Source organism: Condylura cristata, unplaced genomic scaffold, assembly GCF_000260355.1.
Source record: "Condylura cristata isolate star-nosed mole 26May11 unplaced genomic scaffold, ConCri1.0 scaffold00013, whole genome shotgun sequence".
Taxonomy (NCBI): domain Eukaryota; kingdom Metazoa; phylum Chordata; class Mammalia; order Eulipotyphla; family Talpidae; genus Condylura; species Condylura cristata.
In genome coordinates, this window is record NW_004567114.1 from 21,205,177 (window position 1) to 21,217,354 (window position 12,178).

The 12,178-nt window shown below is 49.1% G+C and overlaps 1 protein-coding gene across 2 annotated transcripts in view; it reads left to right on the forward strand.

Annotated features, from left to right (window-relative positions):
• Window positions 1-683: 683 nt before the first annotated feature.
• The window catches only part of SYNDIG1L (synapse differentiation inducing 1-like), a 16,201-nt gene continuing 4,706 nt past the window's right edge, over window positions 684-12,178 (forward strand). Inside the window, exon 1 of one of the 2 annotated variants that reach the window (XM_012724714.1) lies at window positions 684-1,133. The gene's annotated coding sequence lies outside the window, so the exon portion shown is untranslated. The remainder of the gene's footprint in view (window positions 1,134-12,178) is intronic. The other variant, XM_004681697.2, reaches the window with a different exon arrangement.

The following is a 12,178-nucleotide window of genomic DNA, read 5'->3' on the forward strand; positions in this document are numbered from 1 at the left end:
GTAAAGAACAGTACCAAAAGGAAGACAAAGACTATGAACGGGAGTCCTGGTCTCTGACACCTGAAGAGAGTGCTCACCCCCACAGAGGGGCTTATTTGAGGCTAATATGTCACATCTGTCATCTCAATTTGTCCCCATGTGCTCCTTTGAGGTAGGTACAGCTCCCCCACATTCTTGATGGGAAACCCAAGGCTTTGAGAGGTGGAGTGACTTGCCCAGGAATCAAGAGGAACATTAGGAACAAAACTTAGCCTATGGTTTTTAAAGCTTGTGCACTTCCCGCAGACTCTGTTATCTCCAGATCAAGAGATTTAATGTTTGTGAGCCTAACTCTTCATGTGTTGAGTGGAGAAAAAAAATGTATTGCCTCATCGAGTTAAGGAAATAAAACCAGATTATATTTGGTTAAAAACATAAAACCTGGTATGATGTCTGCTACATAGTAGGCATCCAATGAATGCTTTATGTTTGGTTCGATTTTCTTTGTAGGGCAGATCATTATTAAAACTCAGGGTTTAAGACCAAGATGCTTTTAGAAGCCCGAGGGCCGCCCATCGCTTCTAGAGGAGCGCGGGAGTAAGCGAGAAGAGCTAGAAGGGGGACTCGGTTCCAGGAACCTGAGAAGCCGGTTCCAGCTGCGCACCCCTCGCTCCGCCGCCGCCTCAGGAATCCCCTGACTTCCCGCCCCGCTCCGCCCCGCCCGGCCCCGCCCGGGAGCTGGGTCCGGAGTGCCTGGTGGGCTGATTCCGGAGCGTGGAAGGGAGCACGGAGGCGATAGGGAGGTGGCGGCGGCGACAAGAGACAGGGAGGAGGGAGACGCTCCTCGCTGCTCTCCCAAGTCGGTGCGGAGCCGCCTCGGGCCGGGCTGAGGTCTACGCGGTGGCGGCGGGGCCGAGCCAGCATGCGGGGCTCCCGGGACCGCGTCGGGCGGGGCGGACGGCGGCGCCGGGCGGCGGGAGGGAGCTGTCCGCGGTGCTGAAGCGGAGGCGGCGGCGGCAGCGACCCGGGTCCAGGAGCAGAAGCTCCCTTTTGGGAGCTCCACCGCGACTGCGAGGCAGGGGCGCCATCGCTCACCCGCCCATGCTGAGCCCCCAAGCCCCGCAGAGGAGGCGGGACCATCCTCGGCGGGACAGGTAAGGGGCCGTCTGGGGGACAGCGCGAGCGCAGAGAGAGCCAAGACTGAGCTGGGGAGGGCAATAGGGGCTCTCATAGGGGTGAGGACTCTGACTCCCTGCTGGCTGCCATCCATAGCGCCAATTCCATCTCTAACCCTCACCCTGTAGACTGGGGCTGCTGGAAGGGACCCTACACCACCAGGCCTTGACCCTGACCTCAGGCAACTCTAAGATCATCTGCCCACCGGTTGCAAATAATGCTGTAGTATGACTGTACTGTAATGCTTGCTACCCCAGTCCCTGCAACACGAGGGAAATCTGAACCAGCTTCACTACGCCCAGCTCTCTTTCCCCAAATCTGCTCATGAAGGTGACAGATATGGCTGTGGTCCCCCTTGCCCTGAGATTTCTTTGCCTTGGTTATGGTCCTTGGGCCAAGGAATGAGCCAGGCCCTTCAAGACCCCGTAGCTTAGTCCTCCAGAAAAGGAAAGAGATGCCAGAAGATACCTCAATATTTCTGTGACCCTCTTGCTTCTCAGAGAAAGAGCCAGATTTTACCTCACATAAGTTGGTGCATGAGGGCAGAGCTGGGAGGGGAACCTGCATCCTACTTTCTATTGTATGCCAGAATGCTAGTGACCCTAGATAGAGCCTCTTTCTGGCAGGAGTGTGCTGAATGAGCTCATTCAGGCCTGCAAAGTGCTTCCAGTTCTTTGAAGCAGAGTTCTCTGAGTGGATGAATGTAGCAATCAAAATAAAACTGCATAGAGGAAGCCTGGCCTAACACTGTAGCTGACTGCTGCTTTATCTCCATTCTCTCAACCCACTACAATTTCCATACTCCAGGGGTAGAAGAGCCTAGACTAGGAGTTCCTGGCTGGGCACTGGCATTACTAGCTCCATGCCAGTTATCTGAGCTCTCTGAACCTCAATTTCCTCACCCCCAAAGTGGGGAGGGGGTAGCTGCTTCCTCACTTCAGGAAACTGCCTGAGACTTAATGAAACAGTGTACCTGATTGAAGGCTTGTCAACTGTATGTCGCCATACCAGTGAACTGCTGTCACTGTTCCCATCCGCCAGTCAGGCCTGCTGGCACCGACCTAATCACTGTCACTCCTACCTACTTTTCTCCCAGCCCAACCATAGTTCCCTTTGTCCTTGGCCTCCTTGGGGTCCCAGAGTCACTGAAGAACAACTTAAAAATCTTGAAACTCCAAAAAAGAGTCCTCTACCCCCCCCAGCCTCCCACCATTTCCCTTTCCATCATCACCTATAGAAAACAATATAGGGTGACAGTCTGACTCACAGTTTTTATTTTTTTCCCAAGAATCACAGATCTAGGGAAACAGCTCCTTGAAGGCAAGGATTGTGTTGTTTTCATCTCTTTGCCTCTCTCCACACCTCCCCTCCCCCACAGCACCTGGAAGATAGTAAAGACTCAGTAATTGGGTGTAAAATAAGAGAATGAAGTATTAAAATATCTCAGAATAAAAGCATTTGGCTGGAAGTCAGGAGCCCTTTGTTCTGGTCCCACATTTGCCACTAACTGTCTCAGGTGGGTCCTTTCCCTATGTGGGCTTTGGTTTTTGCATCTATAAAAGAAGAGAATTGGATTAGATAAATTCTAAGATTCCAAGTCCTGATATTCCATGGGGCTCTCTGAGGTCTAGACTAAACCCACAATGCTCTCACTTCTCCTTGAATACAGGATTCTTACTTCATTAATCTGATTTGAAAATTAAGTTAATGTCCTTTCAGTGAAGAATGGGATTTTATGAATGAAGTGGGAGGGAGCAATAGGAACCAAGGAAAATCATTTATATTTCTCGTGTTTTTCCTTAAAATCCCTACCACCTCCTACTTCCCTGAGAAAGCCATAAGATATGAGAATCACTGATATTCTTGCCCCCCAGTCACGAGGCCAGGAAAGTACTCACCCATGATAACTGTTGTGAGTAACCAAGAGCCAGGGCCCAGTCCTTGACCATCTCCTAGCTGACATTTCTCTCCTGAGACAGGAGGAGGGGACAGTCAAGAAAGCTCCATCCCTAAGGAGAAGGGTTTTAACATAAAAACAAAATGAGCTTCTCTAACAATAATTTTTTTCAACCGTGGCAGGCCCTGTAGATGTTCAGAAAAACCCTAACTAATTGGCACTTGGGTAGAGCTGAGTAAGCCATGCAGCGACCTCTCCGACTTACCCTTTGAGTTCCCAGCCAGGGTGGGGGATCAACACCCCCCATGTCAGCACTTTCTGGCTTCCAGCTGTTGGTGCAGCTCTGGCAAGAGTCAGCTCTTCAGAATTAATGGACAGTTACTAACCTCATAGCTAAACGATGGTGGCAGCGGCAGCAGCAGCAGCAAGCATTAAGAGGAGTTTTATTTTCGGCAAGACTGGCCTGTAGGGGTACTGGCCTGCTGGGGCTACAACAATGCACTACCCTCCTTCCCAGCTGTCTGGGTGTGGGACATCTGTGGTCACCCAAGCAGATACATCTGGCTTCTCTTCCAAAGCAGGAAAAACTACCCAATGACTTCTTCCCCCACCCCAACTCCTCTTTGCCGAGGCTCCTACTCTGACTCCCCCTGTAAGACCTCAAAAAGAGGGGAGTCAACCCTGGTAGATGATTGGGTAATCTGGCTGGGGGCAAAGGAATCCGAGGAAGAAGAGATCCATGTGCACGCATGCCTCAGCCTGCATGTGTGTGTGTGTGAGAGAGCAAGAAAGAGAGAGAGAGACTTCAAACCCAGAAATATACACATGCAGCTCCCTGGGTGGGACACAAAATGACAGGCAGAGAATATCTGGAGACATCTGCACATTATTAATTATCTTCAAGTTCAAAGGCTAGTTCATCTGTGTATCCTAGAGGGACTTCCAGCCCCTTCTTTCTCCCTGGAGAAAGAAGCAACAGCTTTCACTTTGGGGAAGATAAACATGCCAGTTCCCTAAACCTTTGGCACTTTCCAACACCCCTCCCTTCACTGGGGCTCACTGGGCGTCCAGGGGATGGTGGAGACTTAGCTCACCCTGCTCTTTTTACCCAGGTCTTTCCTCTTACAGTGCCCCCCGCCTTCCTTATTCTCTTTTCCCTCTTCCCTGAAGCTGCCAGCACCACATCAGCCCCTGCTCTTCCTCTGCCCCAAGCAAACCAAGCAGGGACTAAGGCTCCACCTCTCCATTAGGTGTGGTATCTTCTGCCATTAGATGTGCTGCTTGCTTTTAAGTGGTTGGGAATGAGCTGCTTCAGTGAAGAGACAGGTTGTTTCAGCGAGAATAAAGATTTCATTTCCACCTGAAAATGGACTAATTTGAGTAGTGGCGGCACTACCCCAATCCTCCTAGCAATTTTATCTTTGTCAGCCACAGACTCATCCCCAGACTGGTAGAATATGCTTTGAGGGAGAGCTCGGGCCATTCTATGGGGGCACAGGGTGGCATTAGGTTCAGAAGTGGGTGGACCAGTGTGCCCCAGAAGACAGCACCTAAGAAGCCTCGTGTGGATACTGAGAAATATTCCAGTTGCTTTATTTCTTTTTCCTGGCCTCCCTTTTCAGTCTTCTGCTCTGCTCTGCTCTTCTGCCTTTACACTGTTCCTTTGCTAATTCTCAAATCCTCTCCACACCATCACTGTGTGTGTTGGTCTGTATTCCCCAGCCCTCTTTCAGCGGTTCCCTTCCTTTTATTTTTGCATTCCAAGGATTGGTCTGAAGTAACTACTCAAGAAATGCTTGATGTGCGAAACAAACGTGCCCCTGGCTAGATGTGCACCATCTAGCCCAGAGCCGGCCAAGTACTCTTAGTGGGGGCGGGGGGTTCATCTCACCTAGCTTATTGATAAACTAATTCACTCATTTATTCATGAGGCCAACTTGTTGAGTGCCTACTGTATGCCAGGCAAGAGGCTGCAGGGATGAGCAAGACAGACCCATTCTCCAGCCTCGTAAATGTGGTGACAGCGAGATACTGATCGACAAATCACACATGTATAAGTAGAGATTATGATAAGCTCTTTGAGAGGAAAAGTGTGGAGCCCTTGGAGAGCAAATAACCAAGGAGCCTAAATCTGGACTAAGGATGTGGAGATGGCCAACCTGAGGAAGTGACTTTTAAGCTGAGCTAAAGCATTCTGGAGTGAGTGGGAACAATGCTTCCGAGAAACTCGGCTGTGAAGTGAAGGAGGGAGAGAGGAAGGGGGAGGGTGGATGGCAATGAGGAAAATGTTCCAGTTTTCTGTTGCTGTCTCATTACCTGAAATTTAGTGACTAAACCACAAACATGTCATCAACTCACAACTCTCAGGATTGGAAATACATGCAGAGCTGAGCTGTGACTCTTCACTCTGCGTGGCACTGACAGAGGTCACCGATGGTGTTCAGCTGGCAGATGGGCTGTGTGAAGAGTCCAGGCAGCGTCGCTCACACGTCTGGCATCTTGGGGATGACGGGAAGGCTGAGCTCAGCAGGCTCCAGCCACTGCAGCGTCAGCACACACAGCCTGTCCAGCATGGCCATCTCGGGGCCACACCACTACCAGCAGGCCCAAGAGGAAGTGTTCCAGGGAGCAAAGGGAAAGACACGGGGCCTCTGAGAACCGGGCCTCCTAGGCCGCATGGCAGGCCTTTTGCAGTGCAGTCCAGCCACTCAGATTAGAGGAAAGGGGCACAAACCCCCCTCTCAGGGGGAGGGCTGGAACGTACTGGCAACCGGGTTTGCAGTCATCGCTTTATTTATTTATTTTATTATTTATTTATTATTGAAGTAGCATTGGTTTACATAGCTGGTGTTTGGAAGTATAGAATCCCCCTTTTCCTTCTGGTGCCGTTACCTTAGCACCCACACCACCGAAGCACTTGCAGTCCACACCACAGCCCACTGTGCTCCGCCGATACTTCATTTTTTTAAGCAAGGTAGACTACGGTATGTGTAAGTGCCACTAGGAAAGATCAGGAGTGAAGGGCAGTCGAAGGCAGAGGAGAGAGGGAAGAATGAGCAATTGTGTTAGCTTCCCTAGGAGGTACACTGAGGCAAACAGAGCTCAGTTCCCAACCCCTCTCAACTGGTTGGCCTCCATCTCCCAAAACACCCCACACCCCGACCCTGGACTCTTTCCCCCTTTACTGTCGGTTGCTGTAGTCATGCCTTCAAGCTGGCTTTCTTGCTTGTAAGCCAGAAAATCATCTACAAACAACCACCCAGTCTCAGTAGTTCACAGTTTGCAGGCTACTGAGCAGAGGCTGGCGCCTATCTTAAAGACGTGGCCTCTTCCCTGGACCTTAATCACTTCCATTTAATCTTCTGCCCCCTGGGAAGTTCTAGCTCTTATCTTTCAGTTTAAAAATCATCTCCCTTGTGCAGTGGGACAGTGGTCAGCAGCCTCCTTACATGGCCCTGAAGCTATTTGAATCCAGACCTTGGGTTATCTAGGCAGCCACCCATGAGCTCACCCAAACTCTCTTAATCTTTTCTTAAATCTCCCATTTCCTGTTCCCTGCACAGCAGGCTCTGGCTTTAACCATTCAAGAGCAAGTCCTCACCACGCTCACACCCACACTGGCCCTGAAAAGAGTGCCTGAAAAGGCCCAGACTTTGGTCTTACTCAACCTGGGTTCAAATCTCTCTTAAATCTTGAATAAGTGACTTAACTTCTATGAGTTTGTTTCTTCATCTGCAAAATGGGAAATAATAATAGCAGCTTCATAGATTATTGTAAAGTTTATTTAATTATTTATTTATTTATCTATCCATACAAGAACTGGGGTACAAACCAGAGGTACAGGCATAAGAGAATTCACCAGAGACAGAGTGGGGAGCAGGACAGGCAGATCTACTAAAATACACTGCTGAGGGGAGCAGTGGGCGAGACAGGAGAGGTCTGCTGTGCCATGTGGGTCAGCTCCATGGCTCGGGATTGAACTCATGCTGCAGTGGCTGCTGATAGCTTCATAGTGCTGAGACTTAACAACTTGTACCACCAGGGAGACGCAGTTGTTATAGTTTCAAGATAAAATATCAATATACGAATCCCCTGGCTCATGTGAGGATAAGGTAAATCATAGCTGTTATAAATTTATAGTGTTCTGGCCCTCCCTGGTGGCGCAGCACGTTAAAGCGCAGCACTGAGAAGCTAAAGCCACTTCTGCATGAGTTCGATTCCCGCCTGCCCCGGAGGTGACCACATGGTGTGGCAGACCTCTCCTGACCCACCCGCTGCTCCATCAGCAGTGTACTTCGTCGATCTGCCTGTTCTGCTCCCCGCTCTGTCTCTGGTGAAGCCTCTCACCACCCCTGAGCCTCTGGCCTGTACCCCAGTTCTGTATTTACAAATAAATAAATCTTTAAAAATAAACAAATAAATAAATAAATAAATTTATAGTGTTCTGATATAGACTGGCCCCATCAAGGATGTCACCTAACTCCTGATCGTACATCACGCTCTCTCCTCAGCCTTTTAAAAACAGTGGTGGTCACTGAAAATCCCAACAGGTTGTGCTAAAACAAACCTCCTCCTGCCCCCGCCCCCAACCCAGTCCCACAGCTAGACCAAAGAACTTGAGTCCTGGTCACGAAGGGCTGGGTCCAGCAGGGCTCAACCACTGTTCAGCCCTGTGATCTCAAACACCCCCTCACAACCTCTCTGAGCTGCAGATCCCCCACGTGTGAAAGAGCAGGGACTGCATGAGACGCTGCCTGTGAAGCCCTTGGCATGGCCTTCGGAACAAGGCAGGGCAGCCAACACCATGACCCAGCGACCCTGGAGTCAGACTTCTGGGTTCAAGGCCAATCACTCCGCACCCCCTGGGGGCACTTAGCCTTCCCGTACCACTGTGTCTTCACTGTAAACTGGAGATAGTGATGGTAACGACTTCATATGGTTACACTACAAATCAAGTGAGATAATTCATAGCATTAAATATTTATTTTTGAAGAAGTAACATTGGTTCATGACATGATCTAGGTTTCAGGTGTACAACATTATAAGTCAGCATCTGTATACACAACACTAATTTCATCCTTCGCCATTGATCCCTTTTACCTGATTTACTATTTTTCTTCCCTCTTCCCTTCTGGTAGCCACTGATTTGGTTAAACTTTTTTGCTTTACTTAATTCATTCAATTGTTTTGGGCCACAGAGCCCAAAGTGAGTAAAAGCATGCAGTGTATGTCTTTCTCTGACTTATTTCCCTGAGTGTGACACCCTTTAAGTCTGTGGTGCTTTGGGCAACACCACTCTGATAGAGACGGGAGTTGTGGAGCAGATGACGTAATGCAGGGTGCTGCTCAAGAGCAAGATCCTGGCCTTTCTATGGGTAAATTAGTCACACAGCATTAATCATATGAGGAAGTAGAAAAGGAAAGGGAGAAGTAGAAGAAGCTGGAGGAATGGTGGAACTCTCTCACCTGCTGACAGCTTGGTATGTAGATCAAGCCCTGATTCCCCAGTCAGATTTCAATCTTATTGATAAGGCTCCACTGATCAGTCTCTGGGTTTTTTGTTATACATCATGTTCCCAGTCAGGCCTCGTGATGTATTAGTCAGGAGTAAGCTTATGCATCGTCATCAGACCCTAGGCATTCCCGGTCATACCTCGTGATGCAGACCCTTCCCAGAGTGCTCTAGCTTTATGCTCTTATTTGACTTGAAAGGTACCTCGTAGGATTTGGCTCCTACGATCAGGCAGTTCTGACCTTGCTTTAGGAATAACGAACTGTAGGTAACAAAATGGAGGCTGGATAGGCCACTTAGGGTTAGCAGACCCACATGCAGGCAACAGATCTGTGCATGTTTCTGTAAATGACAGGATTTCACCTTCATGTAGATTTCACATCTTCAGCCACTCACCTGTCAACAGGCATTTAGGTTGTTTCCGCTCTTGGCCATTGTGAGCGAGGGTGGGGTGCATGTATCTCTTTAAACTGCAGTTTCTATACTCTTCAGGCAAATACCCAGAATTGGAATAATGGATGCATGGACTTTCTGTTTTGATTTGGAGAACTTGCCATGCTCTTGTTCCTTAATGGCTGCATCAGCTGACATTCCCACCAAGGCTCACAAAGGTTTCCTTTCTCCACATCCTCTCCAACACTTGTTAGAGAAATAGCCATTCTCACAGGTATGACATGATAGCTCCTGTGTTTTGATTTGCATTTCCCTAATGATAAGAGATGCTGTGTACTTGTATGTCTTCAAGGAAGTGTCTGTTACAATCTTCTGCATGCATAGCATTTAGAATATTACCTGCACATAGGTACTATCACTAAGTGTGAGGTATTATTTCATCCTTTCACTTAGAGCTTTTTTGATTTTATCCTTAAGGCGCATACCTTATAAGCAGCAGATCTTTATTCTATCACTGATCATCAATGTTGCTACACTTCCTGAAAGTGTGATTCCCTGGGCCAGTTATATCGACATTGCCTGGGAACTTGTAAAAGAGGCACCTTCTCAGGCCCCATACGAACCATCATCTGTAAGGGTGGAATCCATCAGTCTGAGATTCACCAGCCCTCAGGTGATGGCAGTGCCCACTAACAGTGGCTAACAGTGCCCAGGGACGGCTTTCCCTACTGCCAGACTATGCTAGATCACCTTAATCCAGTTAGAGGTGGTGTCTGTTGAAAGCTGGTTTCTCTTTCTGGTTTTCTCCTCCTCTAAGGGGTAGCCCTAAACAAGTCCCATTTGGAAACCATGGGTGTTTTCTCAGTCCTTTCCTCCTAAATAGACCCCAATCTCCTTCCTTTGCCCCAATTTTTCTTTCCCTGGCCTCTACCTCTGCTGAAAAGCAGCCTCCAGCCTCCAGCCTCCAGCCTCCAGTCTCCACTAAGGACACAGGAAAGAATCCAAGAGAAAGTGGGGTCTCATGTCAGGCTCCTGTTAGGCTCACATCTCCCTGGTTCTCTCTCTGTGATCTTGGGATCTTGACATCTTGGGTTTCTTGCTTCCTTGCATCTGTGATGCCATCACACTTTCCTCCAGCTTTCTCACTGTTACTGGCAGGTTTGATGAGATACTAATTAGTCTGCTGCCACTGGAAGAGGAAGCCTCCCATCCTATTTGTTAACTTCCAGTAGAATTATAAAATCCAAATGAGCATTACAACAGTTCAGTTCCTGGCAAGTGGCAAAAAGCTCAATAATTCTAATTTCTTATGATTATTCTCCCAATAGAATCTCAGAATCATATTGAGCTAAGCTGTTAAAAATTAAGCTTTCTATGCCATCCATACATTTTGTAGACACACAAGGTGGTGTTATCCTGTATAACTGGACTCCCAGGCCATAACTGGACTCCAGGAGGAGGCTATATCTGGACCCCAGGGACAGTGGGTGGCTGCCTGTCCTAGTCTGGGAAGTGGCAGTGTGCTCTCAATCCCCAAGTTAGGGAAAGGAAAACCTCAGTTCTTAGCTTAAAAGGAAACAAGCTTGGGGCTACAACCTCTCCCATCCACCTTCTGGCCCTCGCCTCTTGTGGGGCCAGACCTCACGCCACCGCATGACACAGAGGGGTGGCCTTAGCTCCAGATTGCCAGCTGCTCCTGTCTTTCCTGTGGAGCAGAGTGCACACATGTGCTCGCACACGTCCATGGGCTCAGCAGCAAGTGTGCAGGAACACAGCACGCACAGCAGGCTCACACAATCCAGGTGAGGCCGGGCAGCAGCGGTGGAGAGGAAAACTGCTTTGAATACAGGTCCCTTACTCCTGGGAACAGGAAGAGGCAGTCCTGAGCAACAGGTCAAAAAGTCAGAGCAGGGCCTGGTGGCGCAGCGGGTTAAAGCACAGCACTGAGAAGCTAAAGCCACTTCAGCATGAGTTCGATCCCTGCCCCGGAGGTGACCCACATGGAGCAGCAGACCTCTCCTGACCTGACCACTGCTCCCCTCAGCAGTGTACTTCGTAGATCTGCCTATTCTGCTCCCCGCTGTCTCTGGTGAATCCTCTCACTGCTCCTGCACCTCTGGCCTGAATTGTATTTCTGTATGCATTGACAAAAAAAAAAGTCAGAGCAGGCCAGAGCAGAGACGTCTGGACCTGGGGCCCTAATACCTCCTATTTCTGGCCAGGACTGGGTGCTGGGTCCCCTGGAACAGCTCCAAACCCAGATGAAGAGCCACCAGCCTCAGGAGATTTTAAACTAATTTTAGATCATTTGACTCAGACAAAAATCTATGCACTTAATTTTATTCTGGTTTAAAAGTAGTATATGCACATTGTAAAAACTAAATGTGAAAAACAGGAAAAACACTGTGTAAAAAGAAAATGAGAAGCACCTGTGCTTCCCCCCCAGAGATAATCACTGTTGACATCTCGGCAGAGTTGAGATTATGTGCACAGGCCATTTTCCTTCCTTCTCACTGAATCTGCAATGAGTATTTTTTCAGGTTGTTCATCTTCATAAAACTGTTCCCCTGTATTGTTGTACCATAACTGACTCACTTGTTCCTGAGTGCTGGACGTTCAAGTGGCTTCCAGTTTGTTCTTGTTGTAGAAAACCGTGGATCACACATCTGTGTGCATAACGTGCCGCAACACCTTGTCTAGAGCACGATCAGCGAGTGCGTGTGAGCATGCGTGTAAGCGTGTGTGTGTGTGTGTGTGTGTGTGTGTGTGTGTGTGTGTGTGTGTGAGTATAATCGAGGAGAGATTGTGTGGCTTGTATTTCAGAGGTGCATCTAATGTACTTTGACCAAGAGAGGGTAGCTGGATAAACAAAGGCCTCTTGGAGAGAAAACAAGATCGAGAAACTGATGGGAGCAGGGGGATGAGGGAGCGGGATCTAGCTGCCCCTGCCTGCCCTGTACAAATGCCCTAAAAGTCCCCTACAGGGCAGGCTCTCCCTGGTGGCATAATGAGTTAAAGCACCGCATTATGAAGCTCTCAGAAGCCGCTGCAGCAGGAGTTCGATCCCCAGCCAGGGAGCTGACCCACGTGGCGCGGCAGAACTCTCCTGACCCACCCGCTGCTCCACTGCTCCCCTCAGCAGTGTACTTCATCAGTCAGCCTGTTCTGCTCCCCACTCTGTCTCTGGTGAATCCTCTCACCTACCACACCTCTGGCCTGTA